General features: G+C 31.5%; 2 long non-coding RNA genes across 2 annotated transcripts; both read right to left on the bottom strand.

Moving 5' to 3' along the window:
* LOC116403778 lies at positions 1 to 1,066 on the bottom strand. Its single transcript, XR_004216608.1, has 2 exons — positions 757 to 1,066; positions 1 to 678 (listed from the first exon to the last, which is right to left on the bottom strand). It is a non-coding gene; the product is annotated as an uncharacterized LOC116403778 (long non-coding RNA).
* Positions 1,067 to 3,510: 2,444 nt separating this feature from the next.
* LOC116404125 lies at positions 3,511 to 9,028 on the bottom strand. Its single transcript, XR_004217044.1, has 2 exons — positions 8,650 to 9,028; positions 3,511 to 8,352 (listed from the first exon to the last, which is right to left on the bottom strand). It is a non-coding gene; the product is annotated as an uncharacterized LOC116404125 (long non-coding RNA).
* Positions 9,029 to 15,823: the final 6,795 nt, after the last annotated feature.

Below are 15,823 nucleotides of genomic sequence, written 5' to 3'. Positions count from 1 at the left end.
TAAACACCAAATCTTTCATTCATTCACCTGAAAAATGTCATGCTTTCTTACATAACTTGCAGATTCAGAGATTCAAGGATAAATGAAGATCACAAAACTAGACAAAAGGGGAGTGAAAGCACAAGGTTTTGAAACAAGAAAATTAAAAAAAGCGCCACTCATGAATTCAAATGAACACATTAGTTAAGTAAAACAACAACAACATAAAAATAAAATCTAGAAAACAGAAAAGAGGGAAAACTAGAAGTAAACAAAACCCCTAAAGTCAAATCAAACACAAACAGAAGCCAATCAAACTAACAACACCCAAGAAAAAAAACAAGGGGATCGAAGTAAGATTACTGGTGGGATGATGGAAGAACCTATGAGAAATGGACTCATAAATTTGAAGTTGTTGAATCCAGAGAGAGTAGTCAACAATTGACTCGCAGCAGAGCAATAAAATTAAAAAACCATATTCGTTTGAAAGTTTCAGAAGATGGGAAATTATTGGAATCTACTTGAAACATTTAAACAGTGACAAAATATTGTCACTTTCGACAGAAATACAAAAAGAGATTCATATAGTCATCAAACAATTAAAAGAAAAGGGGAAAAAAAAAAAATCTCCTTGAGCATCAAGTAACATCTTCAACATAGATCTTGGGCCAACATGATACGAATAATACCAGGAACAACCTGCAAGAGAAGTGGAAATGACATGAAATGGCAAGAACTTCAAATTAAAGTAAAACGTAAGAAGCAAATAACACAAACCTTGGAAGCCTGGATGTTAGCATGGTGAACCTTACTCCCAGACTAACGTTTAAAATGTTCTACTCAATTAACCAACATAGAAAACAATTAGATAGAAAAAAACAAAAAAGAAAAAGGAACGAAGATGGATCGAACAGCCAAAATGTTGGGAAAACAGGTGGTGAAATCAACACAAGTTCAAGTGGAAGAGGTTGATCTGCCATCATAAATTTAAGATCAGAGCCTGAAGTTCTAGCCCATGTCACTGTAACATTGTGAAAGGTGACCTATTCATCCTCATCATTCCACCTAAAACTACAGTCCTACTCCCATCCTATATCCCAACAAATTTTTTTAAGATATTTTATATTTGGTACACAATTCTACTCAAATAACCGTTCGAAAAAAAAAAGTAAAAGAAAAATTGTAAACGAAGAAGAGAAAAAGACGATGGAAAGGTAAAGAAAAATTGGAGAAGAAAGAAAATGAAAATGAAGAGCAAACCTGAAATATTTAAACAAATAACCAGCTTCATGCACTTTTTGGTTTTGTTATATTTAAGAAAATTTCTTTTTTTAGTATTATCGAAATTAACTAGAATTTTATATAAATAATTTTTTTTACTAAGATAATCATTTAGGTTACCTTTAATATTTGATAACCACAACATTTACGTAATAAAATTATTGAGTTAAATTTGAATCTGCATCATTTAAGAGAAATGAATTGAATGAAAAATAATATTTGAAATCAAAACTTAACGGCATATGATTAATAAAAACTTTTGTACTATAGTTATTTATTCTGCAAAATGATTTATGTGTATTTGATAATGTTAATGTTTTATAATAATTTTTTTCTTCATGTTTTTATGAATTATATATATATATATATATTACATAATTAAAATATATTTAAACTAAAAAACAAGCAAATATTTTAGAAAAAATAAAATATGAAACGAAAAATAAGAAATGATTATCAAACAAATTTCTATTGTTTTGTTTATTTTTTTCAAAAATCGGGAAATGAAAATAGTTATCAAACATTAACACACCTCTTCCAAACCACATTCTCTTATCCCAAGAGATGGCGTGAAGGCAACATATACCGTTTTCTTTCTAAACGATTCTTTCTGACACACTCGAACTTGACCTGAACTAACCTTAACAAGAAAGATACAAATACAATGTAGACTTAAACACAAACTATATACGATAATGAAGTGCACCCATCTAACAACTAATAAGGTTTAATCAGTCTTATATAGACATAAATAACCATAAGTACAAACCGTACAAGGACTAACTCTAACAACCCACAACCCAAAAATTCAAACTGAACTCATATACATATCATATGCACGACTAGAACAAAACATACTATAATAGCAATTCAAAATATTCTAGCAGATAAGCAAATGTAATAGGTGTTAGAGTCCATGATGTCTTCCCGGAAATTAAGAAAACATTTATGGAAAGGGTGAGCTAAAGCTAAGTGAGTGACTAACTTTTAAAACAAAACATGATTTACAAATAACATGAGTTGTAAACTGAAGGGATAAAAGCCTTTTGCAGCAGAATAATTTAACTAAACCCTAGACTCAATTTAATTGGGAAATTAAAAATACCATTATATTATTGGAAGAAATACATGAATTAAATTTACTATGCCTAAGCATGCTTTAAAAATAAATTACCGAGAAGATGAAGCGTACTTACTTTCGCTGAAGTCTCTATATCTACTAATACACCAATATTGGGACATCACCACTTAAGTAGTACAAAAGTGGTCTACGACGACAGTTATTTACTGTCGCGAACGGTAACATTCGGGCATTACAGTAACATTCTATGACATTAAATAACCGACGCCCACGATTTTGTTGCTTCGGGTTGATTGGAGAGGTTTGGAGAAGACGGGGGTGGTGGCGACGGGTTGGTGGTGGCGACGGGTTGGTGGAGAAGGTTTCGACGGACGGGCAGGAGGGGATTGGTGGTGGCGACGGGACTTCAGACGGTCAGAAATGGGAGAAAGCCGACGGGACTTCACGCGGCGGGGAGGAAGAAATTGGGGGAAATTTGGGGAATTTGGGTTTTTTTAAAAATATAAATATGTAATTTTAATTTTTTAAATATAAAATAATAAAATTTTTAACCCTAACATTCTATGACAGTTAATAACTGTCGCGAAAAGTGTTTTCCGAAAAATTCCGTCTTTTCCCGCCAAAAACGCGAAATTTTATATTTCGTGACAGTTTTTTTTTCTTCCATTCATTTTTTGAGATATATAACTGTCATTGTAGGGTTGTTTTCTTCTAGTGCTTGGAAACCTCCCTATTCTTTAAGATTGAGATTTTAGTTGTGAAAACCAAAATTGAAAAAAGGGAATTTTGAGCGAAGAATTTTGTTCGAGAGAATACGCAGAGTTACCCAAAAGCACCTCTGTGTCTCTAACCTTACCTACTTTCCCTTTCTTCATCCTTAAAAAGGAGGAAGTTATTGAGAGATACAGAATACGTGGGAAAGCATCACGTGTAATGTAATTTAATTATTTATAAATTACATAATATTTCATTAATGTTTCATTTAAATCATATTAAAATGAATATCTCTCATATAACCTATAGTTTTGATGTGTATCACGTTAAAATTTAACCTATGGTTTTAATATGAATTTATTTCACCTTAAATTAATATTTGAACTCATTCAAATAATTTATTCTCTCATAAACTAATTTTGAATCATATTCTAAATTAAATTTATGTAATAAAGTTTAATTAAAATATAAACTTTATATTATAATATATCACCATACATTACAGTTAATGTCACACTCCGCCCCAAGTACCTGCTCGCTCACTCTGAGACGTGGCGTGAAGCCAACTGACATTGCTCCCCTTCTGAATAACACCAGTTGACCTTGATTATTGATATTTTACAATGCTTAACAACTTAAGTAAATTAAAACTTATGCAACAGAACTATGAGAAACAAGCTTAACAAACCTATATATATTTAACAAATATTCAAGGCTAGATGCTATTAATTAAAAACTATAGTTACAGACCAAACATAAATTAAACTATGCTTAACGTTATGCAAAACCATGTACACGATAATGTTTAAAGTAAGATTGACCTTTAGTAACTAAACTATCAACAACTTCGCACAGCAGTCTGAAGACAACGGTTAGGTCCTTGGATCACGACCTTTACCTGGAAAGTGAGAAAAGCATTTGGAGAGAGTGAGCTAAAATAGCGCAGTGAGTGATGGTTTTATTAAAACATACTTTTCAAAACAATTTACTTTTAAACTACACATTTAGCATAATTAACTTAATTTACTTGCTATACCATATGAAACACAAGGTGGACCCTCTGACGATCCTCATCTTGTTATATGATATTTACGAGGCAGAATCCAGACATCAGTAGTGCTCCATCTCGTTATAGCTTAATTACTATGAGGTGAATAACTTACAGATATCATAACTGTTGAACCCTCTTCTCATAAATTTGTCCCAATGATAAACATACATAGGTATCTATTGAATACCTCTATCAAAGGAACCTCTGTGCATAGGCCATAAACCCCTGAAGGGTTCATATATATATATATATATTGAACAATATAGTCTAAAACATTCTAAAATAATTCTTTAACAATCATTTCAAATCTCATGCTTTGGAAATATTTTACTAAATCAGAAAAGTCAAATAATTCATACATCAAACCATGCCTAAAAAATTTGATAGATAAATAAACTCATAATTAAAATTAAAATTCATTTTATCACTTACAGATAGTAGCTTAAAACCTTTGGTTTATAAATTTCCTGATCTCCTCTTTATCTGAAATAACGGGAAATAAATCCATTTAATTCCCTTTATTCATGAAAACATCATAAATTTGCTTAAAATTTCCCAAAACATCCCCATGACACTCATTTGACATGGCTCGCGCGTAGGGATGGGCGATAAGGCATTGGCCTCGTGTGCTAGACTACCCACGCTAACCTCATAAGAGGTTTACCATGTGCGCTGAGCATGCCCGTGTGTTAACATCACGCACAGGCACACCGCGCACCTCACTTGGTCGCATGCCTAGTGTCTCGCGTAGCCTCTTGCGCACGTCCTCTTCGTGCGCAGGGCTGACAGCACATCTTACACGTCTTGTATGTTCAAGCCAATTCAAAACGCCATGCTAACCTTACTGAACTCAAAACACCTCGCCATCTCGCCTAACGTAGACCACCTCTCGGTCAATAACCTCTACTACCTAGAAGCTCATTTTCGTCCAGAACCTTACCTCTACTTTAGAGGTTAATAATTATAAATCTAGAACTCAAATGAAAATACTTTCTTCCATAAAATTTTTACCTCAAAATTTCAGCTTCAAATTTCAACAGATGAACTCCACAATCCTCTGGAAGTTCACCTTGCCCATAATCACCCAAATGCTAACATTCCTTACTTTCTTCAACTCAAACTCAATCCTCCCTTACTCAAATTAAACCAGCAACCCTAATACATAAAATAGACTCCAAATGGAAACTTTTGGGAGTTTTACTCAAAACGCACAAGTGGATTGTGAGAAATTCAAAACTGAAGTTGACCTATTTATAGAGTTCCTTGCATGAGTACAAGTTGACATCTCATTCTTGCTTAAAGCCACCTTAAACCTTATTAAGACACCTCACACTTACTTTACACCTTAAAATTTATGCTAACAAAGCTTTGACACTTCACTTACTTCTTGAATCGATTGCCTTAATCATGTCACGTAGTTGTCCAAAACGCAAGCTTGCCTACATGACCATCTCGCTTAATTTCTCGCCAAGACTACATAACCCTATTTAGAAAAACTATAACTTAAAATACATAGCTCTTTTGATAAAACTTCATTCTACAAAGTTGCTGTAAAATGAGTTAATTTCTTACCTCAAAATTTTAGAGCAAAACGCCAAATGATGAGTTATGTAGCCTTCAGGGACTGCACCTTACTCGGGTTCACTCGAGAACTGACCTTCTCGCCTTCCCTTATCCAAAATGCAAACTTTCTTGTATCCAAAATTCCAAGCATCATTCCTTAAAAAAATAGACATAATTTTGAACTTTCAAGACCAATTTGAATGAAAATTCCAAAGTGAGTTGTGAAAAACTACTATCTGAAGTTAGTTAAAACGCCTAACCTTTATGTTCCTTCTTTCTCGCCAACCTTAAACATCCAAAACCCTTTCTAACCACTATAGCTATTTTGCCAAGCTAACCCATAATGCTTAGACACATCTCCAAGATGCCAAATGTGCTATTCTTTGATACTTAGCTAAAATTTTTCCTCTTTTAACTTAATTTCTTCTTAACTTTTAAACAACAACCACTTAATCTTCCATTATTTTACCCATCATAACACACTTATCAAGTCTACTTCCTTGTGTTAACATCACTTAAAATCAAAACCCTTTCAAGCTCTTAAAAAAAATCTTAGTTCTTTACGGTTCGAGGTATACATTTAGTCATTCACTAGTGTTCGTAACATCTGATGGGTCAAACTACCCTTTTATCCCTAGATTACTTCTAGTTCTTAAATAGTAGTGCTCCTCTAATGAACAACATGTTTATGGTCCAACCAATAAACAAAAACCCCTCTCGTGCCATAGAGAGGGTAGGACCCTTTATTCAAGTCCTAAAGACACCATTTTAGGGATACTCATCTACTTACCCTAAAATCGGGAATGAGTGAATTCCATTTTGTGTGATTATATTTTCATCTCCTCACTCAGTCGTGTCCTCAAAATGATAAACATATTGAGTTGAAAAACTGGCCACTCTCACCCTTACTAATCAAAGGACAATCTCTAGCGAACATGAGTTCATAATACACTAAGGAATAAGACTATGTTACCTAGGTTATTCGAATAAAATAGAAACTTAACATTAATGGAGTTACATCTAATGGTTACTCTTTCGTGGTCTGATCTTATGCAAACTCATTGCATATGATATCCTCACCGCGTGTCACCTACACGAACGTGTTGGATCCTTACATTTGTATCAAATACAAAGTGATCCATATTCATATTGTTACTAGGATAAGGTACCCAGACTTATCCCTAGAGTATAGACCCTTTAAGTTGTATCTCGAACATTAATCCTTATATGTCTCTACATATTGTTCAAGACTCATCAAACAACTTAGGTTGTTGATTTATTGGATTTAGGTTATTAAGAAAAAACTAATATTATAATCAACAACGATTTATTGAAATAATACTAATAACATTTTATTAATAATGGTCAACAAATTACCTTTACTATCTACAAGTTTTAGGACATAAAACCCAACGTAAAACACTTATATAATACATTTTAATAAAAGAAAATACATAGTTCTCAATGTGAACCCTAAAAATTTCATTATCCTTGGAACTTATTAAGTTGGTCAAGATAGGAGACAATGAAATTTATAAAAAAATAAAATAAAATACTTGGAAGCTTAAGAATGAAATGTTTATGCTCAAGGGGAAAAGAAAAGTTGGAAATTTGACGAAGTGTGAAAAGATTTGATTTTGGTTGTTTAGAGGTTATGTGGGTATCGAAGAAAGGCTAAGGAACCTCAAAAGTTGTGTCAACAGACGACAAGATGAGGCTTGATAACCTCCAATCTTAGGCATTTAGAGTTTTGTTTGGCTTGATAGGAGAGAAGGAGGGTGGCATGCGTAGAAGACTGTCCATGAGAAGTTAGTTATGTGGGAAAAACTTGACTAGGCAAAAAAGGATGCACACAAGGAAAGTAGGTGGCTAAGGCAAGGCTATGTGAGATGGTTTGGACGTTAGCTATGCATTTAAGACAAGTATGTGGCATGTTTTAAGCAAGTGATTTAAAGTTAATCTAGGTGTCTTAACCATGCAAACATACATTTTGAGGCCAAAGAGGATGTGGAGGAGATGCTAAGGTCTAAATAAAAGCTTAAGAGGCGAGTCTAATAAAAAATTAAATGTCATATTAATCTCATGCAAGGAACTCTATAAATAGTCCAACTTCAACAATGAATTTCTTAGGACTTACTGGTGCAAAATTACTCAAATTTGGCTTAAAAGATCATAAATTTAATCTAGTTTGTGAGAGAAGGCTGATGTGCATTTTAGAATCAGAAGTGTTGACATTTTAGTTAAGCGAGAATGTCATTTTCTTGAATAATTTGAGCAACTTGAACTTTTAGAGCGCTACAAGATTTATGACTTGGAACTTTCCTTCGAAATTTGAGGTAACATATTTAAGACAATTTAGAGCAACTTTATAATAGAATTAAAAAGTGTTTTGGGTAGTGGCTGAGAGGTTTACATGTGTAGGTGAGATGAGTGTGTGTTTTGAGGTCATAGAGGTTATTCTGAGCATGGGTTGATGTTAGACGCACGATTTATGCCCAAGATGCATGGGACACCAACATGTGGCCAAGAGAGACGTGTGACATGCCTATGCGTGAGGTTAGCACGTGGGCATGCTCATCACACGCAACAAACCTCTTAAGAGGTTAGCATGCAAGCAGTCCAACATGCAGCCAAGGCCCTACCGTCCACCCATGTGTGCCAATAGTGTCCTCACATGATTCTACTGTGAAACCATAATAATGAACAGAAAATTTATTATTTTCTTCACAACAAAACATAAAATAAAAAAGCAGTAGAAGACAACATAAAAAAGCAGAAGAAGACAGAAGGTTCCAAGACCTTTTCTTCAAAGCAAATTAGGGGAATGTACAGTTTTGTTCCAATGCAATTAAAAGTATAATACCACTAAATATTCTCACAGATTTTGTTCAATGGAAAAAGAAAAAGCATCTATTGAAAATTAATCTTCATTGAGAAAAGAAATGGCAAGTTATTGAGATTGGAAAGAACTCAAACTCACAAAATAATCACAGGAACAAATTAGGGAGAAAACTTCATAGAGAGAGAGAGAAAGAGATAAGGAAGCGAAGCTTATCGGCGAATGGGTGATGACCACGGTTTGAAGTTTGAAGTGATTACGGAGCTTTGGGGCGGTGGTGGCGACACGGAGGAGGTTTGAACGGACAGGTACGAATTGAAAAGTTTGAGGAGGTTGTGGCGACGGGGCGGTGGTGGCGACAGGGAGGAGATTTGAACGGACGGAACGGACGGGCACGAGGGGGCGGTGGTGGCGACGAAAGATGACCGGATTGGGGAGAAGACGAGTACAAGAGGAATGAGAAAAATTAAGGGTGGGTTGGGGAAAAATTAAGGGTTTAGATTTGGGGAAATTGTTTTTTTTTTTTTAAATATAAAGTTATTTTTTAATATAAAATAATAGATAGACGCGCACGGGACGGGCACGAATTTAATTTATTCTTTTTAAAATATAAAATAATAAATTATTTAATGGTAACATTCTATGATATCAAATAACTGTCGCGGAAAGTGCTATCCGAAAAATTTCGTCTTTTCACTCAAAAAACGCAAAATTTTTCAATTTGTGACAGTTTTTTCTTCTCCCTCCCATTTTGTGAGATACATAACTGTCATAGTAGACAGATTTTGTTGTAGTGCATTTGATTACCATCTGATTTTTACATTCTACTTTTTAATTTTTTTTCCATTTTAGTTGGCCTTTTAAAATAATCATTTAATTTGATTTCCTTCTGATTGTCATATAATTACCTTCTAATTGTCATCTAATTACCTTTTGATTGTCACAAAATTTTCAAGTCCAACAAAGTGAATCAGAGCTCTATGTAATACCTAATTCTCTTTTTCATCGTTTGTATTCTAAAGGCAGCAAAATCTTATTAGAAACTCCTTCCTCTGTCACCGCTACTCTTTCAATATGAGTGGAGTAATCGAGGAGAAATCAAAAGCTCGAGGTCTCAGAGAAGAGGTTTAGAGATTTCAATCCCAAGTCTTCTATCAGATACGCCAAGTGAGTCCATTGCCTCGATCCAAACCTTGACAATGTCGTCGAAATCCTTACTTCTTTTTAGATTCTTTGAGTTGCCAATGACTCTCTAAACGACTGGTACTAGATTCTTCAAGTGAAGTCATTCACTCACATCAACACATTAAAAAAAATACAGAAGGCTCGCTCTACTTGTCAGACCCCAAACCGCACTGCGACCAAAACGCCAAAATAGTGGGAATAAAATGTGAGTTAGTTACAACCTTGACATTTTCTTATCGCAAATCTTATTCACAACTCCTTTTAAACTATTAACAACACTGAAAACATAATTGTCGTCAATGTAACACAAGCAAAATAAATACAAACCAAAACATAAAATTTATTAATAACAGACGTATCATACATTATTACAATACTTTGACCAAATAACCAATGTTTAACCATTTCCAAAACAATCTGAATCACCTCACCGCAAATTTTTCAACATTCTTCTCTACTTGGCCTAAACGCCTGATTCTGGAAGATAGATTTTAAAAACATAATTCTAAAAAACTTAGTGAGGTTTTATGAAAACCTTTCATAATCATTTCGCAAAAAATAATATCAAATCATTTAAACAATACTGATAAATTATTTCATTTCGCATAAACATTTCTTTATGCTTCACAAATCATTTCATTTTACCAAGGGTCCTGAATAGTTCTTTATGCTTACTTTCATTACCTCGACTTTAGACTACTGTATCAACAACATCCGAGAACATACAGATTCGTCCTTGTTGCTCAGGCCGTTAAGCTTTATACACCCTTTTTCAACACATAAACCAACTTCTTATCACCATGTAGCCCATACACCCCATAGTGGCCTTGACTCTTCATGTGCACATAAAAATTAGTGTCATCTCAAAGAAACAACTAATGATTTAAAAAGCATTTTATAGTAATAAAATCATAATTATCAAATCGAGCTTTAACATTATAAATCATGCTTGAAATAATAATTTTTCATAGAAATATTTTTTAAATATTCTCATTTGAATTCTTCTTTCAAATCAGTAAACATAAATCATTATAAAGTTTTTAACATAAATTCATTTAAGAAAAAAATACTTACAAAACTTAACTAAAGAAGTCCTCCTTCTTTTTCTCGCGTGGCTAAATCAGCAGCACTTCAACATTTCAACAAAACTTTTATCATCCCCTCCTTAGTTACTTCAATCTTCTTATTTATACCGTCTTTAAACTAACTCAGTCATGCATAAACTCTTCTCAGTTCGCCAGCTTCTGCTTAAAACTTCACACGTATAAATTTAGTATTCAACTTAACCATGCTTAAATTCTTAATTTTACACGTTAACCCCTGTCAAATCAGATTTGACATTTTCTTCGCCTGACCTTGCTTTCTGCATAATTTAAACCGTGAATAACTTCAACCACTTAACATTTCTCACGAATAATCTTATCGTATGGTTATACTTTTACTATAAGAAACCTTCCACGCAAACTAACAAACTTTTACTCGCATAGAACTCTCATCGTGAACTTAAACATCAAGGCTTCCTCGCAGACTTCTTCTCCACGAAACACTTGGTTCTTCTTGCGAAGACCATCTAAAACTACTAGTCTAACACTCAAAACTTTCACTTCTTTACTTATGCGAAGACTTTTTCTCTTCTTATTGCACAACTTCTTTCCCGAACTACCCACTTAATCGCAAAAACATATACTTAACCATAAAAGATTTTATTACTTAATCCTTCCCATGGATTTATTCAAACGCCAACTTCTTAATACTTAGCCCAATTTTACTTTCTCAAATTAGAAATGGGTCTTACACTACTGTTGTATCTAGATAAGGATCCTTATTCTGATTTCCAGAAGACTTTCAAGCACGTAAGCAAGGAGGACTTTGGTATTTATGAAAACAAATTAACATCGTTTTTTATTTGTCCAATATTAATAATAATTTTTGCCATATTTACAATATCCTAAATAGAGGTGATATGAGCTTAAATTTATTAAAATATTTTGATGTTTGATGCAAATTTTCTATTATTAATTTACTTTCCACTTTTTAATATAACAGTTGTTTATCATAAAAAGTACATTAATTATTAATAACCATTAATAAACAAAAATTTAAGGCTTCCAATCATCATGTTAAAGTACCCCTAATGGTTTTTTTTTTTTTTTTTTTTCAATTAAGAAATAAAACGTGTTATAGTTTTAGACTGAAAAAATAATTAAAACTAAAAATTGAAAGACCAGAAGATAAATTTTCTAGTTAATTACGTAATAGGTTATAGTTTAATTATATTTTGAAAGATTAATTGCAATACGCCTTTACATTAGGTTAGGAGGAAGGAAGGAAGAGAGCAACTTTGATATTTATAAAAATAAATTAACATCAATTTTTATTTGTCTAATATTATTAATAATATCTCATATTTGTAGTATACTAAATAAGCCAATAAGGGATGAATTTTATTAAAAGATTTTGTTGTATGGTGCAAATTTCGGTTATTTATTTATTAGACAATTGTTAATATTTTCTTGTTAGAGGAAGGAAATATTGAGAGAGAAATTTTAGGAGAAATTCTTCGTGATTTTTCTTGTTTATTTATTTAATGAAAAAAATCTACAATACTTCAATTAAGATTTAATAAAATTTATGGAGAAATTTGACCTTATCCATAAATATTTTGGATTGCATTATGGATATTAAAACTTACATATTTATACAATTAATTATTTAATTTATTTATTTTCATTTATTTGTGATGCTATCTATATATGACATACAATTAGTAAAATTGTATTTCGAATTTAATTAACAAATATATTATTTACAATATTTTAACTAAACTCTCTCTCCATCCATTTTTTCTTCTTCCCATCAAATTTTGTATTGTTATGTTTTGTCGTTCATTTCCTTCATATTTTTGGTGAAATATATTACCTCCAATATTCCAACTAAACTCTCTCTTTATCTATTTTTTCTTCTTCCCGTCAAATCTTGTATTCATTTGTCATTCATCCCCCTCATGTGTTTTTAAGTGAGTTCATATTTTTTTCATCTTTTATATTACGTCAAGTTATCATTTCATATGAAACGCTTTTTTGTTATCGAAATGGGTCTTTCGTATCAAGAGTTACAACGTTGGTTTTTTCTTTTGTATAAAAAACACATTGGAATGTTTTTAATAGTGTTTATTACAATGAGTTTTTAGGCATTTCAATTTATTTTTTCTTACACTAGTAAAGATTAATTTGGTTCGTTTTAAGAGGAATATAGTTTCAATTTATAACGATGATGTTACATCTAATTTACAATGTTTTTCATATATTTAAAGATCAATTCAATAAACTTTACAGTATATGAAGTTGGTTTTGATTTACATGTTCATTATATACATGGGCATATTGTTCATACTATGTTACAAAGATTTTTTTTTCAGGTATGACCAACATTGCAATATATTTTAGTCCATGAACATATGTCATTTCAACAGTTACACAATATTTCATAAAAATTATGTTTTATAAATCAACTAGGTATATTATTCATAATTTTTATTGAATTATAGTTGAATATATTATATTCATGGGACAATATTATTCTTATATTTAAATTTTTGTTTCTAAATTTGTTGAAGTCAATCTGAAAGTGATTGAAACTACACATTCAATGTACGTTAGCATACAAAAACTTGAATATACAATATGTAAAAGGAATGTATGACAGTATTTAACAACTAATTTTATTACATGGTATATTATTGGATCTTCAGAATATACTAGGTTTTATATAAAACATTATTACGATTATTTATTATATAATATAATGTATATATATTCAAACTAAACTAATTAAATATACATGTGTATATAAGAGAAAGTACCTAAAACATATATCTTACTATTACGTAACTTACTAAAAATCTATAATTGTTATAATTATATATGATATAAACATGGTATATACTTGAAATTAATAACTAAGTCATATACGTGCACAAATATAACAATTTTACAATATATTATCTTATGTATCAAAAAATATATGAGATATATATTTCCATTTTTCAATACGTTGATCGTCACAAAAAATAAATCATGATATATTTTCGAAAAAAAACTATAGAATTTGTAGAATAAAAAAGGGAAAAAAAAAGTACTACATTTATATAAAACTCGAGCAACATAATGACATAGTAATAAGAAAAATGAAAAAATCATATAACAATGACAAAAAAAAAAAAAGAAAAATAAATAAAATTTATATGAAAAAATAAAAAAATAAACCAAATAGTTACTATTAAAACGTAAATATATAATATCTACATTAAATAAATTGAATCTCATACAATTAACATATATATATATATATATATATATATATATATATATATATATATATTTCAAATTAACTCAATATAGAAACTATTTTCACTTTTTTCCATATTTGTGTCATTACGAATTTTCTTTATTTTTTTTAATAATATTAATGATAATGATGAATATCGAACATATTTGAGTCTTATTTTTGTGTAAATTTGAAGTGAATGTCTTTAAAAAAGATCATAATAATTTAAATTAAACTTCTATGGTAGTTGAGCTTATATATTTAGGCTATATAAGTTAAAATCTCAATAACAATAAATTTCATTAAACCATATGTCCACGGTTTAAGTGACACTTACCCACTCAAACCCGTGGACGAGTCCAAGATTTAACCTCCCTACTTTTGTAAGAAAAAAACACCCACCCTCCTTATTTAATAGAATAACATTACTTTTTTAAAAGAAAAAACCCTTTGTATAGACTTAGAAGAATAAGTGAACACCAAAGTCTTAAAAATACTCCAAGAAACTAAAATAGACATCAGATTAAATAATAGATGCAGCATGTGAATTTAGAATTCATTGAGGTATGGGTCCACTTGGTGGTGAATAAATAATCACACTTCAAAATATTCACTTCTACTTAGAAGCCAGCCAATGATATATAATTTAGCTAGGAGTTCTCAAAAAATAACAAATAGTACCATTATCTTCAACCACAGCAAATCATTCAATTTCAATTGGAGCACCTTATTAAAGTTTTGTCCAGTGAAACTTCTCTAAAGATCTCCAAAAGAAGTAGATAGAGGCCAAGAGAGAAAAAAATTACCAATAATTTCTCAAGATAACAGTGGTGTGTTATTTATTTAAAGTACTGAGAACTGCCTAGAACTCACAGAAATAATAATTAGGAAGTAGGGTGATTAGAGAGAGAAAAAAATGTTAAAAAGTGAGGTTCTTGCTAGCTATCTCCTAGTTTCCCAAATAAGATGGAGGGTAAATAGTGTTTCAAAATTGGATGATAGGATTTCATAGGTTTTAAATCACTCAAACGTACAGAACACACATACACAGATAATATAGAGCGTAAGTCAAGAGTGTAGAACTTTCATAGTAGAGCAAAAAGTGAGATGGGCTCCATTGACACAACAGAAAGTTGAGGGTTCTTCATCCTCAAATTGAAGTGAAGGGGTTATATATACTTGCCTCCTGGGCCAGGTTAAACAGTGTGTGTGGGTCATTCCTTTCGATTAGACGTATCTCAAAACTTATAGAAAAATGTAAAAACATTTTGATGTATCATTCCAACCATCCCATCGATGTCCTTCAGATATATAACCTGCAACAAAAGTTTTGGCAAAAGGGTTTGAGAAGAGGGTACAAGGTTCCAACATCCTTGCTGTCTTTCCAATCTGTCAAACAGGGTTTTTATGCCATTTTTATTCTCAATCCTCTTTTGCCTATGAAGTGTTTGGGATAAGTAGTGTAACCATGAGAAATAATAAGGAATTATGATATCTGATATGTAAAGTGTTGGAAACTCATTAGTCCACCCATAATGTAAGAAGTTGATAAGATATAAAATTGATGTTTTTTTTTTGTAGTGAATTGCCTACCAATTCCTTGGACTAAACAAGAAGTAGAATTTCACATATTCCTACTGTTCGCATGAGGTTTATGGAGAAACGTGTTTCGTAGAGTTGAACTTTTGTTGATGTTGATTATGTTGCGATGTGGTTCGATCTCTAGTATTTGATCATCTGATTCTCTTTCTTGATTGACTGCAACCGCTTGGTTTGAGAAAACGGATGTGATATTCTTAAAGAT

Source organism: Cucumis sativus, chromosome 5 (assembly GCF_000004075.3).
Source record: "Cucumis sativus cultivar 9930 chromosome 5, Cucumber_9930_V3, whole genome shotgun sequence".
NCBI lineage: Eukaryota > Viridiplantae > Streptophyta > Magnoliopsida > Cucurbitales > Cucurbitaceae > Cucumis > Cucumis sativus.
The sequence above is the reverse complement of the archived record's forward strand: the minus strand, read 5'-3'. Positions and strand labels throughout refer to the sequence as shown.